Source organism: Tamandua tetradactyla, chromosome 21 (assembly GCF_023851605.1).
Source record: "Tamandua tetradactyla isolate mTamTet1 chromosome 21, mTamTet1.pri, whole genome shotgun sequence".
NCBI lineage: Eukaryota > Metazoa > Chordata > Mammalia > Pilosa > Myrmecophagidae > Tamandua > Tamandua tetradactyla.
This window is the reverse complement of record NC_135347.1, coordinates 19,075,073-19,100,592: the sequence shown is the minus strand read 5'-3', so window position 1 is coordinate 19,100,592 and position 25,520 is coordinate 19,075,073.

Genomic DNA, 25,520 nt, shown 5'->3' with positions numbered 1-25,520 from the left:
GAAAAATGTATAAGACTTACAAAGGCTGAATAGAAAAATGGCAGAAGAAAGTCCTGTATTATCAGTAGGGACTGCAAATGTAAATGGATTAAACTCTTCAGTCAAAAGGCAGAGATTTTAAAAAAGAAAAAAAGAAAAAGAAAAGAGGCAGAGTTTGGCAGAATGGGTAAAAAAGTATGACCCAAATATATGCTCTCTCCAAGAGTCTCACATTAAATTAAAAAAAACAGGCAGGTTGTAAGTGAAAGGATGGAAAAAATATACCACACAAGTAGTAACCAAAAGAGAGCTGGAGTAGCTATACTAATACCAGATTTAATAGATTTTAAATAAAAAACAGTTATGGGGGACAGAGATGGTCATTATGTACCAAATATAAGGGAAAATTCAACAAGAAGATGTAACAATTATAAATATATATGCACATAAGAGCAAAGCCTCGAAATATATGAAGCAAATACTGACATATTGAAGGGAAAATTGACAATTCTACATTAAAAGGAGACTTTAATACGCAACTCTCAATAATGGAAAGAACATTTAGTCAGGAGATCAATAAGGAAATGAAAGACTTAAATGATGCTCTAAAGCAACTAGACTTAACAGACATTTATAGAACATTTCACCCAACAAAAAATACACATTCTTTTCGAGTGCACATGGATCATTCTCTAAGCTAGACCATATCTTAGGTCACAAAACAAGTCCTGATAAATTAAAAAATATGGAAATCATACACTGCATATTCTCTTACCACAAGAGAATGAAACTAGAAACCAATATCAGGAGAAATGGAAAATTCACAAACAGGTGGAAATGAAAAATCATACACTCAAACAACCAGTAGGTTAAACAAGAAATCAGAAGCAAAATTAGGAAATATTTTGAGATAAATGTAAATGATAACACAACATACCAAAACTTATAGGATGCAGTGAAGGCAGTGCTGAGAGGGAAATTTATACTTCTAAATGCTTATATTTAAAAAGAAGGGGAAAAAAAGAAGGAAGACTTAGAATCAGAGACCTAACCTCAAAACTGGAAGAACTACAAAAAGAAGAGTAAATTAAACCCAAAGTGAGCAGAAGGAAGGAAATAACAAAGAGTTGGGCAGAGATCAATGAAATAGAAAACAACAACAACAAAACAACAGAGATTCAACAAAATAAAAGTTGATTCTTTGAAATGATCAATAAAATTGACAAAATTTTCGCCAGATTGACAAAGCAAAAAAATAAACATGACACCAGTAACTAAAATCAGAAATGAAAAGGGGGACATTATTATTGATCTTGCTGAAGAAAAAAGGACTATAAGTGTACGCTATCAATAACTACACACCAATAAATTAGATAACTTAGATGAAATGGACAAATTCTTAGAAACACAAACTACCTCCATTGATTCAAAAAGAAAAAGAAGATCACAACAAACCAACTATTAGTAAAGAGATTGAAGCAATAATCAAACACCTACCAACAAAGAAAAACCCAGGACCAGATGGTTTCACAGAGCAATTCTACCAAATATTCCAAGAAAGATTTAACTCCAATTTTGCTCAAACTCTTCCAAAATATTGAATAGGTGTGAGCACTCCCTAATTCATTGTACAAGACTGACATCATCCTCACATCAAAGTCAGATAAAGGTACCACAAGAAAAGAAAACTACAGACCAATATCTCTTATGAATATAGTTGCAAAAATCTCAACAAAATGGTAGCAAACTGAATCCAACAGCATATTAAAAGAATTTTACAACATGATCAAGTGGGATTTATCCCTGATATACAAGGGTGTTTTGACTTCATATCTTCTGGATCCATCCTATGGAGCACAACATTAACACCTATTTTCTCTCTTAGTGTCTCTTTGCTCTATGTTCTTGAGATTTTCTCAATTTTTTCTTCCAGCCCTTTTTCTGAATTTTTTGTTTAAGTAATAATATGTTTTTTAATTTGCAAGATATATTTCTTAGTCATTGAAGCCTTGCTTTCATTGCAACTGATACTTTATTTTTGCTTCATAGTAGATATAATACCTCCCTAAGTCTCTCTCTCTGAATCATTATTTAGTTACTTTTAAAGTTAAGAATATTATATGTTGTCTAAACAGAGACATTTTTGACAGTGAAAGAGGTATGCCTATCAGTCAGAACCTAGGAAAACATAAACCAAGACTGTCCCATGAAAACAGGAAGTATTAGTACGCGATCAAAGTAACTTCCTGGTTTGTTTGTGATTTTTTTTGATGATCTATTTTCTCTCAAAAAATAAAAAATTATGTTCTCCCATCCTTCTTGATACAGCTCCTTTGGGCAACTATTCTTTTCTTAAAAGCCGAGAGAAACTTGCTTGTCTGTTTAAAATCTTTTATAGAATACAAAGCACCTTGACTAGTTAGTACATGGAAGTTTTCTCTTCCATAATTGACTGTTTCCTTAAATAGGTGAAGGAACCACAAGCCCTGTGATCACAGGAGGGCCTCTGGACTGCAAATTTTACTACAGGTACACAAACAGTCAAAGGCCAAAAAATGGGTTCATGCTCTGGAACTCAGCCTCCACTCTGAAGGCCTAGACCTCCAAGGTGATTTCTCAGTTTCATTGGAGATTGCTTCCCTGAGTTAGGCCTGGGATCAATCAGTCCCCATGAGGTGGTGAGAACAATTCACAAAAAGTTCTTTAATCAATTCTTCCATTTCCTGCTTCTTCTCCCACACCTGCCACTTCTGTTCTCAGTAGATGCTGTTTGGGAGTGACTTTGCTATGGAAAACAAATGATTTCCGCTGTAGCCCTTTCTTGTGTGAGTTCTGTGCTGTAGCTCTCTTTGCTGTAATTTATCCACCACTACCAAACTGTGTGCTTTCTGTCTTCCTGAAATGTGCCTACTTCTTCGATCCACTGATGTCCACCACTACTGCAATTCTCAGTCCTTTTCCTTTATGGTAATTTAAAAGGAAAGAAAACCAGCATTGAATTCATCTACCATAGTGAATGGAAAGCTACCTCTTAGCAAACATCCACCTGAAATATTTACCATTTATTTTCCAAGTACTTTTATGCACCAAGAACTATGCTATATAGGTAGGGATAAAAAGATAATAATATATCACACTTCAACGTGCTCAAAATCTGTTGGTCAATTTATTTAACTATTCTGAACTTTGATTGTTTAAATTTTAAACAAGGTAGGACTAATCTTTGAATCTATCATTATTTGAATATTTGAAAATCAAGAACATTTAGGAACTTCCTCCAAGGTAATATTACATATATATTTTCAAATTTTTAAAGCAATGCAATTTCTTATATGCTTGAAATAATTTATTTGCTTTTGCTTTGTGGAAAATACCAAAATATTTACTGAATCTCAGGTATATGCACAGATAACTATTACTGGACTGTCAAGTTTATTATAGAAGCCAAATTGTCTAACTAATCCAGGGTACTGAACAAACATGCTGGTGACTTTTAGCTGTATTCCTTTCAACAGCTAATTTCATTTTCCTCTTTAAAATACAAACCTCCTTTTGGAGAGAGTCTATGAACTATTTTGGAAGTAAACAGGCTTATAACGGTGGCCTTGGGCATGATTAGGTCTTCCATAAGGGACAACAAATAAGTATTTTTATCATCAATAGAAAGAACATCTAGATGGAAGAGTAATTAGAAAACATAGAGCTTGAATAATATGATAAATGCACTAGGCCTGATAGACAATTACAGAATATTGCACCCTCAAACAGCAGGATTGTTCTCCAGGATAGACCACATGTTGAGTCACAAAACCAGTCTCAACAAATTTATAAAGATTGAAATCACATAAAGCATCTTCTCTAACCATAATGGAATGAACCTGTAAATCAATAATGGGCAGAGAACTGGAAAATCCACAAATACGTTGAAGCTAAATAACACTCTCCTAAACAATCAGTGGGTCAAAAAAAGAAATTGCATGGGAAATCAGTACATATTTTGATATGAATGAAAATGAGAATGCAACGTATCAAAACTTATGGGATGCAGGCAAGGCCATGTTGAGAGGGAAATTTATAGAACTAGATGGGTACATTCAAAAAGACCTTCTAGGTCTTCCCATAAGTGGCTCAAGGTGATCTCTGGCCTCTGAAAATGGTTTGCTGTTCACTTGACCCAGAAAACCCTACAAAGTCATGCAAATCAAAAGGTTCAAGTCTTCATGTTCATTTTAAGAACACCTGAGAAATTGCTCAGGCCATCAAGAATATACATATGCAAAAAAGCCACCAGGTATCTGAAAGATGTCTCTTTACAGAAGCAATGTGTGCCATTCTGTCATTACAGTGGTGGTGTTGGTAGGTGTGCCCAGAGCAAACAGTGAGGCAGTGAATGCATGGTCGGAGGCCAAAAAGTTTGCTGAATTTTTGTAGCATATTCTTAAAAATTCAGAGAGTAATGTTGAATTTAAGAGTTCAGATGTAAATCTTTGGTCTTTGAGCATATACAGGTGAGCAAAACCCCTAAGATGCACCATAGGACTTATAGATCTCATGGTTGGATTAACCCATACATGAGCTCACCTTGCCACATTGAGATGATCTTTACTGAAAATGAACAAATTGTTCTTTAGCCAGAAGAGCAAGTTGCACAGAAGAAAAAGATATTCCAGAAGAAACTGAAGAAATAAAAACTCATGGCTCAGGAATAATTTCATCATAAATAAATGCAAATTAAAGTTAAAGCAGAATGTTGGTTGTCTTATTAGTTAAATATGTTAAACATTTATCCTGTCATTGTCTTGACTCATAAACACTCTATTTTTTAAAAAAATGCTGTAGTTGTCCTATCTATTTATGAGAGTAGTGTAGTGAAGTCTCAAATTATTATCACAGAAGTGTTTATTTCTCCCTTCAGTTTTTCTGGTATTTGCCTCATGTATTTTGCGGCACAAATATTTATGATTGTTATTTCTTCTTGGTAGATTGTCCCTTTTATTAATATATAATGTCATTCTTTGTCTCTTATAAGAGCTTTTGACTTAAAGTCTATTTTGTCTGATATTAGTATAGCTACCCTTGCTCCTCTTTGGTTATTTACATGGAACATCTTTTTTCATCCTTTCACTTTCCAATTGCATCTTTGGGTCTACGCTAAGTCTTTTATAATGGCATGTTGGATCATGTTTTTAAAATCCATTCTGCCAACCTGTGCCTTTTGATTGGGGGAGTTTAGTCCATTCACATTCAATGTTATTACTGCAAAGGCAGTACTTACTTCAGCCATTTTGTCCTTTGGATCAGTCCTCAGGGGAATGATCCCTTTCCCAGTTCTGTTATGTTTATTTTTAAAGTACTTTCTTTGTGGTTACTCTTGGGTTTATATTACACAACCTACATCTGCAATTTACTAATTTGAAAAAGCACCAGCTAAGCTTCAATAACATACATGGTTTCTGCTCCCATCTCCCTCTGTTTCTCTCCTTTGTATTGTTTTTATCCCACTTTATCACTTTATATTTTGCACATCCACTATCAGGAAATAGGCCTTTTTTTATTCAATTGCATTCTTATTCTTATGTGAATTAAAGTGTAGAGTTGGATATTTACTCTTTTAATTCCCTTACTGATGTTTTTCATTTCTTCACACAACACCAAGCCTGTCTTTTCCTTTCAACCTGTAGCGCTCTCTACTAAAGTACACCTTGTAGGACAGATCTCTTATTGATGAACTCTCAGTTTCTGTTTATCTGTGAATATTTTAAACTTTCCCTCAGTTTTGAAAGATAATTTTTTTGGGTAAAGGATTTTTGACTAGCAGATTTTCTCTTTTAGAACCTTAAATCTATCATACCACTTCCTTCTCACAGCCACATTTTCAAATGAGAATATTGAGGATCCCTTGTAAGTGACAAATCAGTTTTCACTGCTCCACTTTCAGAATTTTATCTTTATCTTTTTGCACTTGACATTCCAATTATTATGTGTCTCAGAGTAGATCTACTGGGATTTATTCTGTTTGGAGTACATTGAGCATCTTGGGCATGTATATTTATGTCTTTTATAAGCGTTGAGAAGTTTTCAGTCATTATTTCATCAAATATTCTTCTGCTCCTTTTCCTTCTCCTTCTGGGACACCCATAATGTGTATGCTTGTGTGCTTCATGCACAATTCCCTGAGAAACTGATCAATTGTTTCTATTCTTTTCTCTATTCTATTCTTCTGACTGTATAGTTTTGATCGTCCTGTCTTCTAGTTCACCGATTCTTTTTTCTGCCTGTTCAAATCGCTCTTGTATGCTCAATTGTATTTTTAGTCTCTATTATTGAGCATTTCATCCTCAGAATTTCTTTTATTGTTCTCCTTATACCTTCAAATTATTTTTTATGCTCACCCATTGTCTTCTTAATGTCTGTTCTAGTTTGCTAGCTGCCATAATGCAATATACCAGAAATGGAATGGCTTTTAAAAGGTGAAATTTATTAAGTTACAAGTTTACAGTCCTAAGGCTGTGAAGTTGCCCCAATTAAAGCAAGTCTATAAAATTGTCCATATTAAGGCACCAAGAAATTGTTACCTTCACTCAAGAAAGACCAATGATGTTCAGAATTTCCCTCTCAACTGGAAAGGCACATGGTAATCATGATGATGTCTACTTGCTTTCTCTTCAGGCTTCTTGTTTCATGGAACTCCCCAGAGGCATTTTCCTTCTTCATCTCCAAAGGTCTCTGGCTGCGTGGGCTCTCATGGTTCTCACAGTTTGTCATGTGGCTCTCTCCAAAATATTTCCTCTTCCAAAGGATTCCTGTAAACTAATGAAGACCCACCTGGAATGAATAGAGTCACATTGCCCTCTAATTAATACCCACAATTGGGTGAGTTACATCTCCATGGAGATAATCTAATCAAAGGATTCCAACCCACACCATTGAATAGAGATTAAAAGAAATGGTTGCTCTCACAAGACTGAATCAGGATAAAACACGACTTTGCTATGAAACATAATCCTTTCAAACTAATGCAATGTCTTTTATCATTTTATGCATATTTTCATTCATATTCTTGAATTGATTTAGGACATTTGTTTAAACATCTTTGGTTAGTGTTCCAGCTTCTAAGTCTCTGCTGTGGTTTAATTTTTCCCTTGGCTGGGCTATCTCTTCCCTGTTTCTTAGTATGGATTGTAATTTTTTATGATGTCTGGGCATTTGATTATTTTTATGAGTTAACTCTGATGGTCTTTTTCTCCCTCTTGTATTGGTTTTATTGTCAGTTGGCTTTGCATCAAAGCTTTACTTTGACACTTGGTCTAACTTATTCTAGACCTAACTTTCCTTTGACACTTGGTCTAACTTATTCTAGACCTTTAGTATAGCCTGTGTTTAACTGTTCAGATTTTATCAATCTTTTTCATCTGATTTTTGCCCTGGATATGCAGTGCAATTTTTAAGACAGCATTTTCATGCAATTATTTCACTTTTAGGAGAAATCTCTCTCTTTTTTTCTTCTCCAGCAATTTTGATATGTTCAGTATGTCTCCATGCAGATTTTTCTCCCCAACGCCTATGATTTGTTTAAATTTTCTCCCTCACTCAGTGCTCCATTTTTCTTACACTTTTCAGTTCTACAACCAGTCCTCTCTTACAGCAGTTCAGTGTAACCATTCCTCTTTTTTCCTGTGAGGGTTTTCTTCCCTATTGGTATCCTATTCTGGGAAGCCAGATGGGGGAATTGAGAAAGGCGAGACACTTCAGAAAAATCTCTTTTGTCTTTAGGTGCTCAGCCACTAAAATCGGTCTGAATGAGGTTACAATTCTTAACAGCCTTTCTATTATAGTCTCTTTCTTGTTAATTCCCCCACAGGGGCCCTTTTATTCACTAAACATCTGGGGAGGCTTTTTCAGGGGATGACTTTTATCACCATGTTGATGGCATCACTCTCAATCACTTTGGCTGCTGATGCCATGGAGTTTGAAGTAGATTTCTCAATCAGGAGAAAGCATGGTTTGGATCAGAATGCATATATCATTGGAGTCCTCCTTGATGGCCCAGAAAATGAAAGGTTATTTGTTCCTTGTTTAAGAAACACATCCAGAGAACCACGGGAAAGTTCCTTCCTGGATCAACATTGTATTTTTTACATGACTTTTCTGTGAAACTACAATTTCTCTGATTTAAAAACAACAACAATAATAATAAAGAAAATATTCATATTCCTTAAGAGAAGTATAGACAACATGTCTTGAGGGTTCAGCAGAGGAAACAACCAGAGCCAATGGAGAAGACCAGGAAAGGCCACATGGAGCAGGTTGTACTTGAGGCAAGGGTTGAAAATTCCTAAGATATCAAGAAAAGGATGTTGAGAATACAACAGCCTATTAAGATGGCTGTTGTCTTCCGGAGAAGATGGCGGCTTAGTAAGACGCGTGGGTCTTAGTTCCTCCTCCAGAAAAGCAACTAAAGAAACAGAAACAATACGAAACAGCTCCCGGAGTCACGACAGAGACCAAAAAGACAGCGTACCCCATTCTGGAACAGCTGAATGGGCAGGGAGAATCTGCTGCGGTGAGATACCCGAGAGGCGCGCGTTTTCCCGGCCGGGGCGGCTGGCGACTGGGGTCCCCTCCACGCACGTGGCTCCCCAGTCTGACTGGGAACGTTGGATAGCGGGGCCCTCCCCGTCACGCTTGGCGTTTCGGGCCAGTTGCGCAATTAGGACTGGCACTCTCCCAAGCCGCGGCGGCCAGCGACCCCCGCCTCCACGCGCGGTTTCCCGGGCAGACTGCCGTGCAGACAGACGAGCGCCACGAGCACCACCTACTGGGCAGGAAAAGAAAAACAGAGCCCAGAGATTTCACAGAAAAAGCTTTCAACCAGCTGGGTCCCACACCCAGGGAAATCTGATCAAATGCCCAGACACCAGCAGAAAATAATGGATGACGCTCGGAAAATTGAAGATATGGCCCAGTCAAAGGAACAAACCAATAGTTCAAATGAGATACAGGAGCTGAGACAACTAATGATGAATATACGAACAGAAATGGAAAAACTCTTCAAAAACCAAATCAATAAATTGAGGGAGGACATGAAGAAGACATGGGCTGAACAAAAAGAAGAAATAGAAAATCTGAAAAAACAAATCACAGAACTTATGGGAGTGAAGGACAAAGAAGAAAAAATGGAAAAAACAATGGATACCTACAATGGTAGATCTAAAGAGACAGAAGCTACAATTAGTGAACTGGAGGATGGAACATCTGAATTCCAAAAAGAAACAGAAACTATAGGGAAAAAAATGGAAAGACTTGAGCAGGGGATCAGGGAACTGAATGACAATATGAAGCGCACAAATATACGTGTTGTGGGTGTCCCAGAAGGAGAAGAGAAGGGAAAAGGAGGAGAAAAACTAATGGAAGAAATCATCACTGAAAATTTCCCAACTCTTATGAAAGACCTAAATTTGCAGATCCAAGAAGTGCAGCGCATCCCAAAGAGAATAGACCCAAATAGGCGTTCTCCAAGACACTTACTAGTTAGAATGTCAGAGGTCAAAGAGAAAGAGAGGATCTTGAAAGCAGCAAGAGAAAAACAATCTGTCACATACAAGGGAAACCCAATAAGACTATGTGTAGATTTCTCAGCAGAAACCATGGAAGCTAGAAGACAGTGGGATGATATATTTAAATTACTAAAAGAGAAAAACTGCCAACCAAGACTCCTATATCCAGCAAAATTGTCCTTCAAAAATGAAGGAGAAATTAAAACATTTATAGACAAAAAGTCACTGAGAGAATTTGTGACCAAGAGACCAGCTCTGCAAGAAATACTAAAGGGAGCACTAGAGTCAGATACGAAAAAACAGAAGAGAGAGGTATGGAGTAAAGTGTAGAAAGAAGGAAAATCAGATATGATATATATAATACAAAAGCCAAAATGGTAGAGGAAAATATTATCCAAACAGTAATAATACTAAAAGTTAATGGACTGAATTTCCCAATCAAAAGACATAGACTGGCAGAATGGATTACGACCCAGCAATACCACTGCTAGGTATCTACTCAAAGGACTTAAGGGCAAAGACACAGACGGACATTTGCACACCAGTGTTTATAGCAGCATTATCTAGAGGATGGAAACAGCCAAAATGTTCATCAACAGATGAGTGGCTAAACAAACTGTGGCGTATGTCTACTATGGAATATTATGCAGCTTTAAGACAGACTAAACTTATGAATCATGTAATAACATGGATGGACCTAGAGAACATTATGCTGAGTGAGTCTAGCCCAAAACTAAAGGACAAATACTGTAAGGTCCCACTGATATGAACCGACATTCGAGAATCAGCTTGGAATATATCATTGGTAACAGAGACCAGCAGGAGTTATAAACAGGGTAAGATAATGGGTAATTGGAGATGAAGGGATACAGACTGTGCAACAGGACTAGATACAAAAACTCAAAAATGGACAGCACAATAATACCTAAGTGTAATGTAACTAGGTTGGAACACTGAATGAAGCTGCACCTGAAATATGGTTTTTTGTTTATTTGTTTGTGTGTTTGTATCTTTTGTTTTTGTTTTTTCTTTTTCCTTTATATATATATATATATTATTAGTATTATTATTTTAATTCTCTTCTCTATATTAACATTCTATATCTTTTTCTGCTGTTTTGCTAGTTCTTTTCCTAAATCGATGCAAATGTACTAAGAAATGATGATCATACATCTATGTGATGATACTAAGAATTACTGAGTGCATTTGTAGAATGGAATGATTTCTAAATGTTGTGTTAATTTCTTTTCTTTTTTTTGATTAATAAAAAATATTTAAAAAAAAAAAAAGAAAAGGATGTTTAGGGGACAGCTTCTAGTGGAAGAGAACTGTGTAAGCAAAGGCTGAAAGTGAGGAAAGTATAGACACAGTAAACAGCAAGTGGTCCAAAATTGCTATAGCACAAGAAGCATAAGGATGGGAGTGGACCATACAGCTGAAAGGCAGTTGGTGGCTTGTTATGAAAAGTCTGAAACCCTAGAATGAGAAATGTATAACTCATTGAGTAAGCAGTGTGAAACTGCTGAGTTTCTGGGAAAGAGGTACAGTGTGGCCAAAGCTAGTGTATTAAATTTTATGATTTAGTAACAAGAACACGAGCACAACTTCCGCCCATTGTAATCCAGCAAAAAGCAATGAAAAGGATTGTAACTCAAAGTATTTTGCAATAAAACTCATCTACTCATAGTAACTCAAGTTTTATGAGGTTACCTAATTACAACAGTGTCACAAATGGACTAAAATAGTATTGTTTTATAATCACAGAATTCAGTAAGAGTATTGAAGGTATTTGACATTAGTCAGAAATACCTCTTGGCATACCAAACTATAGCGTTAATTTTATTTATTCTACAACCTGTTGCTTCTATCAGGGGCACAGCTGGTAAATATAAAATACCATTCTCATCTTTAGCAGAAAGGCTTATCTGGTATCCTCCATTTAGAAACACTACATTATAAAGGTAAATGGAATTGGCTCCTAAAATCAGTCTTTCTGCACAAATGTTATGACAACCATTGTTTATGAAAATAGATATTACAAAGTATTAAACAATCCAACTCAAAATGGTGATTGCTCAGAAACTCCCAAAGCAATCATTCCAATTTCTCACTAAATATTCATGAAGGCCTAAGAAGAAGAAAATTCCTAACATCAAAAAATAAAACTGAATGTAAACGTAGTCCCTGAATTTGAAAGGAGATTTATTATACAGCATATGGAGGCAGATTAAGAAAAACATGTGCTGTTTTTAGTTGCTTCTACTTTGATGAATGGAACGCCCTAACCCAGTCTGCCCACAAGGGGTCTTGTGCTCATGCAGCTGGTCACCACAGTCTTTATATCTAAGATTGCTCTATTTACCACCTTCCCAAAAGCTATTCCTAGGGATGGACACAACAGTAGAACAGTTCAGAGCTCAGGAAGTTGGGCCAGAGAATAGAACTGTTCAAAACCTAAAAGTAGGCTTTTGTCCCTGTGGATAGGAATGTCTAAGGATCCAGATATCCTGAATGTGTTCTATAAGGAGGTTCGTGGGGTACATGTGGAGGCTTAGCATTGGATGCATAGACAGCTACTCCTGTGGGCTTGGACATGGCTAAAAAGAGGAAGAAGTTGGACTCTCTAAAGCATGCAGCTAAAGACAGAGACCTCTTACCCAAGTTTAAGAATGCTACTAGGAGGAAGATACTTTAATTTCCAGAAAATACATAGGTAGAAGATAAGGGAAAACTAGCAGTGAAGCAATGCTTTCAAAGGGCAGCCAAGTGCCCACAATTTAAGCACCATAAGGAGGAGCAGAAAACTAACACCATATTTTTTTTTTTTTTTTTTTTTTTTTTTTTTTTTAAAGGAAAGACAGAGAGAAGGAAGGAAGGAAGGAAGAAAGGGAAACATTTTTAAACATTTTCTTGTTTTATTGTATTCTGTTTCTCCGTTTTTTGTTACATGGGCTGGGGCCGGGAATCGAACCGAGGTCCTCCGGCATAGCAGGCAAGCACTTTGCCCGCTGAGCCACCGCGGCCCGCCCTAACACCATATTTTGGAAGTCAATGTTACGTAGAGATCAATTCAGATTCCCAGCAGAGGAGGAAAACATATACAGTAGAATACAGCAAAGGCTCTATGGGAGCCATGCCCATCAACTAAACTCAAGTTGTATATTTAAGCAAAGGATTCAACTCCCATTTTAAGGGGCAGAGGCTTAAGATCAAAATCTGTATGCAAACCAAACAAAAAAACATCTGTAGAAAAATTTTGGAGTAAGATAAAGGAACTACATCTTTGAAGGCTCAAAGGAAGAGGTGCCGACAATGTGTGACAACCGGAGCTTTCTAGAAGAAAATGTTTGGAAATTGACATCCTGAAAAGAATAAAATATATGATCTATATAAATTAGGAGTAGAAAATCAAAAGAGAAAAATATTGAGATGAACCGTAACAGAATGGGATGAAAAGGGAGATGAGAATGGTAAAGAATGATTTCAGATGGTCTAAAAATCACGATATAAAAACTACTCTGGGTGGACCATGGTGGCTCAGCAGGCAGAGTTCTCACCTGCCATGCCAGAGACCCGGGTTCGATTCCCAGTGCCTGCCCATGCAAAAAAAAGGCAACTACTCTACATTAGTCAGTCAAGAGTAAAATTAATACCTTGGGCAATTGAATTACCAGACATGGGAAGCTTGGAGACAGAAGAAAAATGAAAAGAAATAAAAACAATATAATAAAATATTAGGTTATTCTCTAAATAAATTCTGCAGCAAAATGGAAGTTAGAGAGTATCTAGATGTTAAAAACAATAAAATACTAAAAATATATGCTTGGAGAAAAATTCAAAGTACTACAAGTATTTATTAAACACAATAAACAAAAAATAAAGAAAGAAGATTTCAGAATAATAGAAATTAGATAGAAAATAACGAAGTTTGCCTAAGAAAATCAGGAAAATAAATAACTAAGGATTAATTTTTTTAATTAGTAATAAGTTTAAAAATAGATACAGAGTAAGGTAAATATGCTAATTCACAAACTGCTTCTTTTGAAAGTAAAAATACAATATGAATAATAAGCCACTGGCAAGATTAATACAAAAAAAAGGCATTTATGATAGATTAAGAAATAAAATAATCATAAAAGCTGCCATTTACTTAATGCTTACTATAAGCCAGGATCGTTGCTGAATGATGTAATTCTGTCTTCAATCCTATGGGATAGATATGATTCCAATATGCCATTATTGGAATCCTGGAAGACTCTGTACCCTGCAATCTCAACCACTGTGAAAATAAACAAAAACCTAGAGAAAAATATTTAAATTAAGAAATAATGCAATGTGAAACTCTAGTGAAAAAAAATCAGACTCCAATGAAAAGGATACATATCAAGGAAAATATAAATTATCAAGATTGACAAAAAATGCAGTAAGGAGATGATCTGAATTCAAAATTCATTTAAAATCCTATACCACACCCCTCTCTCCAGCCAACACGACGAGCAGTCTCATTACCCTCCCCCTCTCTGCATGGGACATAACTCCCAGGGGTGTGGACCTTCCTGGCAAGGTGGGACAGAGATCCTGGAATGAGCTGAGACTCAGTATCAAGGGGCTGAGAAAACCCTAGAATGAGCTGAGAATTAACATCAAGGGATTGAGAGAAACTTCTCAACCTAAAGGGGGAAGAGTAAAATGAGACAAAGTGTCAATGGCTGAGAGATTCCAAACAGAGTAGAGAGGTTATCCTGGAGGTTATTCTTACGCATTAAGTAGATATCACCTTGTTGTTCAAGATGTAGTGGAGAGGCTGGAGGGAATTGCCTGAAAATGTAGTGCTGTGTTCCAGTAGCCATGTTTCTTGATGATGATTGAACAATGATATAGCTTTCACAACGAGACTCTGTGAATGTGAAAACCTTATGTCTGATGCTCCCTTTAGCTACTATATCAACAGAAGAGTAGAACATATGGAATAAAAATAAATAATAGGGAGAACAAATGTTAAAATCAATTCAGTTTGAAATAATGGTAAATGAAAGCAAGGGGTAAGGGGTATGGTATGTATAGTCTTTTTTTTTCTCTATTATCATTTTATTTCTTTTTCTGTTGTCTTTTATTTCTTTTTCTAAATCGATGCAAATGTACTAAGAAATGATGAATAGGCAACTATGTGATGATATTAAGAATTACCTATTGTATATGTAGAATGGAATGATATCTAAATGTTTTGTTTGTTAATTTTTTTTAATTAATAAAAAAAGTTAAAAAAAAAAATCCTATACCACAAAAGCCCTCACTCCAGGATTTTTAGGACAGCATTTTAGGACATTTTCAACCAGCAGATCATTCCTATCCTGTTTGTTCTCTCCGGAAGTGAGAGAAAGATGAAAAACTACCTAATCTGTATGAAGCAAGTATAAAGCTGCTGTCTGCAATCAAAAAATGAATGCCACAAAAAGGAAAACAAAGGCAAATCTTAATTATGAATATCTACACAAAATTTATAAATAAAATATTAGCAAATTAAATCCACTAGTCCAAAGCCTGTTGGGGACTGAACCATATTCCCCACAAAAGCTATGTTCAGGTCCCAAGCCTTGGTCCAGTGAGTGTGAATCTATTTGTAAGTAGGGCCTTTTAAGGTGTTATTAGTTAAGGTGTGTCCAAACTGAATGAGGGTGGGTTTTAATCTTGTATTGCTGAAATCCTTAAAAGCAAAGGAAAGTGAACAAGGAAGGCCATGGGAGAAGCAAGAAGATAGAAGTCAATGGAACCCAGAAAGAAAAGACACCACCGTGTGCATTGTCATGTGTAAAGAAAACCAAAGAACCCCAAAGATTGCCTGTCAGCTACGAGATACCAACCCCAGGAGGAAGCAAGATTTCTCAGAAATCATTAACCAGTGAATACCTGTTATTAAGTCAAACTACTCTAAAGTATTTATTTTAGTAGCCTAGAAACTAAAACTGGTTTTATTACGAAAAGTGGGATGCTGCCATTACAAATACCCAAAAAGATGCAGAAATAGCTTTGGAATTGGGTTATGAGTAGAGGTTGGAAGAGATGTAAAGTGCTTGATTGAAAAAAAAAAAGCCTAAATTGCTTTGAAGAGACTATTGGTAAAAATGTGCACTTTGAATGTACATTCAATGAGGCCTTAGAAGAAACTGATGAATGTGCTACTAGAAACTGCAGGAAAGGCAATCCTTATTATGGACTGGCAGAAAATTTGGAGAAATTGTATCTGATGGAAGGTAGAACTGGAAAGTGATGAACATAAATATTAGCTGAGGTGATGCTTATTTTCCTTGGCTGATTAAGCAAATACCATGCAATGCATTGACTTAAAAAAATGGGAATTTATCAGTTCATGGATTTGAAGCTAGGAAAAATATAAAAATCAAGTCATCATCAAGATGATGCATTCTTCCCAAAGACTGGAGTTCTGGGGCCGGCTGCCAGTGATCCTTGGTTCTGGGCCTCTCTGTCACATGTTAATGCACATAGAGACCTCACCTGGCCTCTCCTTTCTCTTTCAGGTTCCATTGACCTCCAACTTCTTGTTTCCCATGGCTTTCTCTCTCTCTCTCTGAATTTCATTCCACTTATAAAGGACTCAAGTAATAGGATTACAACCCATCCTGATTTAGTTGGGTCACACCTTAACTGAAGCAATCTCATCAATAGGTTCTATTTACAGTGGGTTCATGACAATAGGAATGGATTAAATTTAAGAATATGTTTTTCTGGGATGCAAACCACTCCAAACCACCACAGGAGATTTCCAAGCTAAGTGTGGAAGATATAGCTTGGTTCCTCCTTGACGCTTATGATAAAATATGAGAGGAAAGAGACAAACTGAGAAATAAAGCTCTTAAGCACAAAAAAACCAAAAGCTGATAGGGTTGGAAAATTCTTAACCTATCCAGACAGTATGCTTTCTAGAATCAGAGGCGGCCCTACCAGGGATGTCCCTGAGCTTCAGGGAAGAGATTCTGCAGGTAACAGGATTCTACTGGAGGGTTTAACTGAATAACTCTTTGCTTAAGATGGTGTGGCTGAACATTGATCCTGTCTGACAACTCAAAGGAAGTCAAGATTGGAAATGCAGGAACCAGGAAGGATCTGTGGGAAGTTCTATTGTCTGATGTTTTGGATCCCCTGGAACTGCCCACAAAGTGAGCAAGTGTTTTGTAAAATTTATATGAATAGAAGTAATCCTGAAAGGGACAGAGAAGGGATAGATTGAAGGAAGAACAACTTCAAGGGTAGAATGATGGAAGCCAAGGTCTGGACTGAAGAGATCTTAGGCCAAGAGAGATCTTTGCATGGAAACAGCAGGTCTGCACTGCACGTGAAAGGGCATACCATCTGCCCTGGTGCTTGGAGAGGATGGGCCTTGCATTTTATGTTCAAGGAGAGTGCTGCCACCCCAGGAATCAGAGATGGTGGGGCTTCTGCCCCAGCATCCACAAAAAGCATAGCAGGTAAGACACTTTTCAACTAGGAAATGCCTGGAAAATTGTTTATAGGTGTGCTGCAAATAGTTAGAGATATACTGAAGAGTACTGATTTCTCTCGGCCTACAAAGCAGCAGGACAAGGCTGGGCAGCTTGAACCCCAACACCTTTTGCCTCAGTCAGTGACATTCTTGTTGGTGGGTTTTAAGATCTGAGCTGGGTAGAGGGGTTTCTTTGGCATGCCCAGCTGTTGCCACCAACAGAGAGCAAAATGAGGGTGAGCTATAAATGCCACTTGCTGTTTTGTCACAATTCTCTGGTTCAGGAAGTGCTCCCATCTGGAACTCTACTTCAGTAGTCAGATGTCTGCACAGGGTTGAGGAGCCAGGTTCACAAAGGGAAGACGGAGGATCCTGGGGGCAGATGTCCAGCAGGCGACCTCAGTATGTTTATGGCTCATGTCCCTTTTACAGGGCTTCAAACCAGTAACAAGCACTATTCTTAGGCATGTTACAAGAAATTTCAACACTACTTTTTTCAAAGGAAGGAAAGGAAATGTTTTAGCTTAAAATATCATTTCAACTGCTATAAAACATTTTAATGGATATAAAATATTTTAGAATATAATTAGCTATGTATGTGAACAATGTTTCAGGTTGATGATGATCTGTTAAGAATTTAAAGGTAATATCACCCAGCCTGACACAGACTCTTTTTTTAAATTAATTTTTAAATTTTTTTAAAATCTCCAAAATCACCAAACAAACGCAAACATTTACAACTTTTGATCATTCCGTTCTACATATAGAATCATTAATTCACAATATCATCACATAGGTGCATATTCATCATCATGATCATTTCTTGGAACATTTGCATCTATTCAGAAAAAGAGATAAAAAGAAAACAGAAAAAAAATTCATACATACCAGTACCCCCACCTCTCTCCCTCACCAATCACCAGCATTTCGCTCTAAATTTATTTTAACATTTGTTCCTCCGATTATTCATCTTTATTCCATATGTTTTACTCATCTGTTGATAAGGTAGATAAAAGGAGCATCAGACTCAAGGTTTTCACAATCACACAGTCACATTGTGAAAGCTATATCATTATACAATCATCTTCAAGAAACATAGCTACTGGAATACAGCGCCACATTTTCAGCCTCTCCACTACATCTTGACTAACAAGGTGATATCTATCTAATGCCTAAGAATAACCTCCAGGATAACCTCTCGACTCTGTTTGGAATCTCTCTGCCATTGACACTCATTTCTCTCTTCCCCCTTTTGGTGGAGAAGGTTTTCTCAATCCCTTAATGCTGAGTCTCAGCTCATTCTAGGATTTCTGTCCCATGTTGCCAGGTAGGTCCACACCCCTAGGAGTCATGTCCCATGCAGAGAGGGGGAGGGTGGTGAGACTGCTCGTTGTGTTGGCTGGAGACAGAGGCCACATCTGAGCAACAAAAGAGGCTCTCTTGGGGGTGACTCTTAGGCCTAAATTTTAAGTAGACTTGACCTATCCTTTGTGCGGTTAAGTTTCATATGAACAAACCCCAACAGTGGGGGCTCAGACTATAGCTTTGGTTGTCTGCACCGCTTGTGAGAATATCAAGAATTTAACTTGCAGAAGTTGAATTTTCCCCTGTATTCATCATTCCCTGAAGGGGACTTTGAAAATACTTTTTTTATTCACTGTTCAAATCACTCTGGGATTTTTGGGGGCATTACTCCAGACAAATCAACAACATCTCATGTCCTATTCAAGGTTCCATGTACTTATGGTGTTCAATTAAGCTATCTACATAAGTTATATTAGGAAATGCAGTAGTCAAAATAGAAATTTTGTACCAAATAAACATTTTTTGCTTTAGTCTCACACATAAGGTAAAATTTTAGAATATTAATTACCATCTATTTTCAGCACCATGCAGTAATGACATTCCTTTGTTCTTCATGCAAAAACATTTTTTAAATTTGTACATTTAGTCACTGTCATTATACACTCTAGGCAACCCTAGATTATACCATCTCAATCTCTATCGTCTATCTTTCTTTCTGATTTCATTTGTGCTCCCAGCCCTCCTCCCTCTATTATTCTCAGATTCAGCTTCATTCAGTGGTTTAACATAGCTGTATTTCAGTTAGGTAGTATTGTGCTGTCCCTTTCTGAGTTTTTACATTCAGTCCTGTTGCACAATCTGTATCCCTTCAGCTCCAATTACCCAATATCTTACCCTATTTCTACCTTCTGATAGTCTCTGTTACCAATGAAATTCTCCAAGTTTATTCACTAATGTCAGTTCATATCAGTGAGACCATACAATATTTGTCCTTCAGTTTTTGACTAATCTCACTCATAATGTCCTTAAGGTCCATCCATGTTGTTACATACTTCATAAATTTATTCTGTCTTATGGCTGCATAATATTCCATTGTATGTAAATACCACAGTTTGTTTAGCCACTCATCTGTTGATGGACATTTTGGCTGTTTCCATCTCTTTGCAATTGTAAATAATGCTGCTATAAACATTGGTGTACAATTGTCTGTTTGTGTCCTTGCCCTCATGTCCTCTGAGTAGATACCTAACAATGGTATTACCGGGTCATATGGCAATTCTATGTTTAGCTTTTTGAGAAACCGCCAAACTGCCTTCCACAGCAGTTGTACTATTTGACATTCCCACCAACAGTGAATAAGTGTGCCTCTTTCTCCACACCCTCTCCAGCATTTGTCATTTTCTGTTTTATTGATAATGGCCATTCTGGTGGGTGTGAGATGATATCTCATTGTGGTTTTGATTTGCATTTCTCTAATAGCCAAGGAAGTTGAGCATCTCTTCATGTGCCTTTTGGTCATTTGTATTTCCTCTTCTGAGGAGTGTCTGTTCAAATCTTTTGCCCATTTTGTAACTGGGTTGGCTGTCTTTTTGTTTTTGAGTTGAACAATCTCCTTATGAATTCTGGATACTAGACCTTTATCTGATATATCATTTCCAAATATTATTTCCCATTGTGTAGGCTGTCTTTTTACTTCTTGAAGAAGTTCTTTGATGTGCAAAAGTGTTTAATTTTGAGGAGCTCCCATTTATTTATTTATTTCTTCAATGCTCTTGCTTTGGGTGTAAGGTCTAGGAAACCGCCTCTTATTATAAGATTTATAAGATATTTCCCTACATTTTCTTCTAACAGTTTTATGGTCTTAGATCTAATGTTTAGGTCTTTCATCCATTTTGAGTTAATTTCTGTATAGAGTATGAGATATGGGTCCTCTTTCACTATTTTGCATATGGATATCCAGTTCTCTAGGCACCATTTATTGAAGAGACTGTTCTGTCCCAGGTGAGTTGGCTTGACTTCCTTACCAAAGATCAATTGTCCGTAGATGAGAGGGTTTATATCTGAATGCTCTATTCTATTCCATTGGTCAGTATATCTATTTTTATGCCAGTACCATGCTGTTTTGACCACTGTAGCTTCATAATATGCCTTAAAGTCAGGTAGCATGAGACCTCTGACTTCATTTTTTTTTCTCAGGATACTTCTAGCTATTCGGGGCACCCTGCCCTTCCATATAAATTTGATTAGTGGTTTTTCTATTTCTCAAAAGTAAATTGTTGGAATATTAATTGGTATTGAATTGAATCTGTAAATCAATTTAGGTCTGACAGACTCTTAAAACGAAGGTTATCTCCTTGGAAGCAAGGGTATTAAAAATTTGGAAAGGAATTTATTTGCAGGTTTAATTCAAATTCAATTATTAATATCTTCCCCAATACAGTGTATTTTATTTTTCTTACAGTATAAAAAAACTGTAATAATTATTTTTCTTCATAGCCCATACAAATCCCTCCTGGTTTACTGCTTGTGAGGAAAAACATGTGAGTACTACCACTTCATAAGTGTTCCATGACATATAACAGGGTGGAAATACTATACTGGTATAATTAATGAAACACAGTAATACACCACAACTAAGAAGTTATCCCAATAATATAATTATTAGAAAATCAATTATTACATCTATGTGTCAATGAAGAAAACCACATATCTAAAAAAAACTGACAGAAATAACCCATAAAATTTAACACATTTCTACTTTTTAAATAAATAAGTTAGTATACAAAGAACCAAAGGAGTATTTCCATCTAATTGAAACTAGATTGTATAGAGAGGTTTGCTTTAAGTGAGGAAATTGAAGTTATTCATACTTTGCAAAAATACTGCTGGAAATTCTAAAATGCACTCTGCCCTCAAATTGAGAAAAGAAATGTTCTGAAGTCAGAAATGAAGCAGGGATAGCTGCCATCATCACTATATAGTTATAATAGTATTAGGCCAGATAAATAACTCCTTCAAAATTTATATTGTGTATATGAATTATTATTTTCTGCATTTGATTGGTAGAGAATAAAAAGAAAAGATACACAATTTGGAATCCATGTGAAAAAGTAGCCACAATGATATACTTTTGGCTGTGCTATCTGGAATTTCCAAGAACTCAACTGAAAATAATTAGAAATATGCACAGAAAAATATGCCAAAGATTGTTCAACTTTTTATAACAACCAAAAACTGAAGAAAACTAAATATCCAACAAAAGGGAACTGGTTACACATCGTGGTATACCCATAGTATTAAAGACTATAGTTATTTAGAGTGGTTAAGAATGTGTTAGCAGTTATCTATTGCTCCGTAACAAAACATCTCAAATTTTAGTGGTTTGAAACAACATTTATTTTTCCCACAAATCTGCAACTTGTGCAGGTCTCAGCAAGAACTGCTTGTCTCTGAATCACCTGCGGTAGCTCAAAGGCTGAGGACTAAAATTATCACATCTGGTGATTCATGCTGGAGAGACTCAGATAGTCAGGGCTGGAAAGCAGATTCTTTCTTTCTCTCTACTATGGTTTTGCAATGTGGTCTCTCCAGCAGAGCTGCTTAAAGGCAACCCAATCTCATGTGTGTTAGTACAGTTTCAAAAGAGAAAGAGCTAAGCAGAAGTTGTTTTCTCTTATGACCTAGACTCAGCATAAGCACAGTGTCACTTCTAGCATATCCTATTTGTTAGACTGAATAAAGCCAGCCCACATTCAAGGGAAGGAGAATTGAAGAGTCAAAGAGTGGCAAAGAATTAACAGACATGTTTTAATACCAGTGAAATTACTAACTTAAAAAAAAAACAAACCTTATATGCTATGAGTAAAAATGTTACAAAACAGATGCATGTGTTAATTGTTCATTATCTATTCTTGAATATGAAAATATATGGTAAGCTAAATGTAATTGTAAAGGTTATACACCAAAGTGTTGGCACTCTTTAAATCTGGGTGGAAGGCTCAAAGGGCAAACCTATTTATTTTCTTCTATCTGTGGGTTACACAGTAACAGATTAATCCTAATAAATATATATCATTGTGCAATTAGAAACAGTAAATAATTACAGAATTAAGCAAAATCTATGAAGAGTGTCTCAAATAACTTTTTTTTTAATTCAGAATTGTTACCTTTCCTTCAACTGGTCAAAGCTATAAAGAAGACATTATTTAAAAACAGAGACAAACCATGACAAAGATTCAAGAAATTTTACAGGTTAAAGATTCAACTCCTTTTTCCATATTCCTGACAGGCCCACATCAAGCTCCCAGAAGTCTCTTTTTGGACCTGAGGAAGCAAAAAGAGGTAATCCACTTGGCTACCACAGTGGGTTGAACTGTGTCCCCAAAGAAGATATATCAGAGTTCTAATTCTCAGTTCCTGCAAATTTGACCTTATTTGAAAATAAGGTTTTGTAGGTGTGATTTAGGTTAACATTCTTAAGATGAAATCATCCTAGATTTAGGGTGGGCCCTAAATCCAATGACTGGTATCCTTATAGGAGAAAGAAGAGGGGGATTTGAAACAGAAAGACACAGAAGGGAAATCTATGTGAATCAGAGGCAGAGATTAGAGTGATACGTCTATAAGAAAAGGACCACCAAGGATTGCAAGCTGTCACCAAAAGCTAGGAGAGAGAGAAAGAACTGCTTCTTCCTCAGAGCCTGCAGAAGGAACCAACCTTGCCAGCACCTTAATTTTGAACTTCTGGCATCCAGAAGTATAAGACAATACATTTCTGTTGGTTTTTTTGTTTTGTTTTGTATGCTGTAAGGCAGGGTCATATTTCATTCTTTTTCCATGTGAGTATCACGTTACTGCAGCCATATTTGTTGAACTTTTGTTTGTTTGTTTTTGGGAAATGTATGGGCCAGAAATTGAATACTTCTGGGTTGTTGTTTTTTGTTTTTGTTTTTGATTTTTTGCATGGGCAGGCACCAGAAATCGAACCCCCATTTCTGTTGTTTTTAAGCCACCATTTCTGGTATTTTGTTACAGCCACCCTAGAAAACTAATAAAACCACCACTATACAAATGCACCTCAAACTATTGGCAATTTCGCCATTGTCAAGATCCCAGTAAGTGATCTAGAATAGAAGACAAACTGCCAGGAAAAAACTTGTTGACTAACTGAGAGTGAGAAAATAAGAAGGATACACTCTACATGGGATGAGCATGCCTCAAGTCCCAGTACATGGAGCCTGCCTAATCCTCTTTTGAGGAATGCCAGGGAGACGCTCTTTGCCAGCAAAAGATGTTTTACATATGAAAAAAGGAGATAAAAGTTTTCCTGAAACATTGAATTGTTTCACAAATCTTTGATAGGCAGATTCAGAGTTCTGCTTCTTCATTTTTATTGTGTAGCTTCTACTCAATCTTTATCCCCTTAAAATATGCCAGTTCTTATTCAACTGAATATTTGGGTGGCAAATATGGATTCAATCCCTGCAAGAAATAAAATGGTTTCCTGAAAGTTCAAGGCAAGTAGAAAACTTAAAATGGTGACATATCCTTAATCCATTCCAACATAAATAGAAGTAATGAGGACAAAAGAGACAGGAACTAAAGGGGGAAAAGGAAGAGAACTAGCAAAAAATGTAAGCAGGATAGCCTGATGTATTCTCAGGCAATTAACTAGATTCTCTTCTCTAATTTCTTCCCATTTTCAACTTTACCTTCCTTAAGGCCACCAACATTTCTGGTTAAGAGAAAGCACATTACAAATGCTAAGTTAAACTTCCAGCAAATATTGCACATAGTGGATTTCTCAGTGACAAAGCAATATGGTATCTCCTTGGTGTGCTGGTTTGAATCTGTTCTTTTAATCCATTCTTATAGGTACATACCCATTGTGGTTGGGACCTTTTGATTGGATTATTTTCATGGAGATGTGACCTACCCAATTCCAGGTGGGTCTTAAACTTTTACTGGAGTCCTTTATGAGAGGACACAGAGAGCTCAGAATTCAGAGACATTTGGAGACTGAGAAAGCAAATGCCCCAGGAGAAGCAGGAAGGACCCACAGGAGCTGAGAGAATAATTTTGAAACCAGAATCTAGGAGAGAAGGGTCAGCAGACATCACCATATGACAGAAAACCTGGATGCCAGCAGCCTTTCCTTAAAGAAGGTATCTCCCTCCTGAAGCTTTAATTAGTACATTTTCATAGCCTTAGAACTGTAAATTTGCAAGCTAAATTTCCTTTGTAAAAGTCAATCCATTTCTTGTATATTGCATTTCAACAGCTTTAGCAAACTGGAGCCCTTGGCTTTTGTCCCAGGAGATGATACTATTCAGAATCAATGTGAAAGTTTCAGATTTCTCCCCAGGCAGAGCTGAGTGATTGAGAAAGTTTGTTTTAGGTGCCCTCACTCACTGTACTCTAGTAGCTACATGCTATATACTTAGATACCAGGATCTTTCTCTGTATTGTGTTATCTTAATCTGCTCCAGATTTTTTATCTTCCTGGCCCAATTCCCACTTCTCACCACCTCCAATAGCATCAGTAGTCATAGAAATCAGTTCCCTTAGGGTCCTTTTCTCTATACAGTGTCATTTAGAGGTAAAAATGAGTTCACATCAGTGATGAATGAAGGGGATTCTATCTTCGTATATTCAACTGACTTCAAATGCCAACTATTTCCCATGGAGTGAAGATACAGAGTTGGATTCTCCTGGAAGACAAATGTAATTATAATGCAATGAAAGTAGTATTAAGACATAAATATTTGTAAAGACTTATGAAAAATCAGAGAATGACTATGCCTATTTGTCAGGGACTTTGGAGATTTCATACAGAAGATAACATTTGAGCTAAACCAAAAGATAATTTTTTTCTATTTATTATTTCTATTCTAGTTTCTATCAGGATTTTTGACATTCTAAAGGGTGACTAGGATGGCTAAGTGGGAGGAGGATATTGAAGGAAGAGGAGCTAGTGCATAAGCATAAAAGAATATGGCATGATCAGCCCATCGTGGGGCCTGAGGGTTGGGTGGGGATAGGAATCCTAAGAGGGATGCAATAAACTGGGCTGGAGCCACTGACAGATAATAGGACAGCAGAAGGGTTTATTAGTATAAGAATGATATGATGAGATATATTTTTAATTTTTCTAATGTTTCAATTTGCTAAAACTTCCAGGA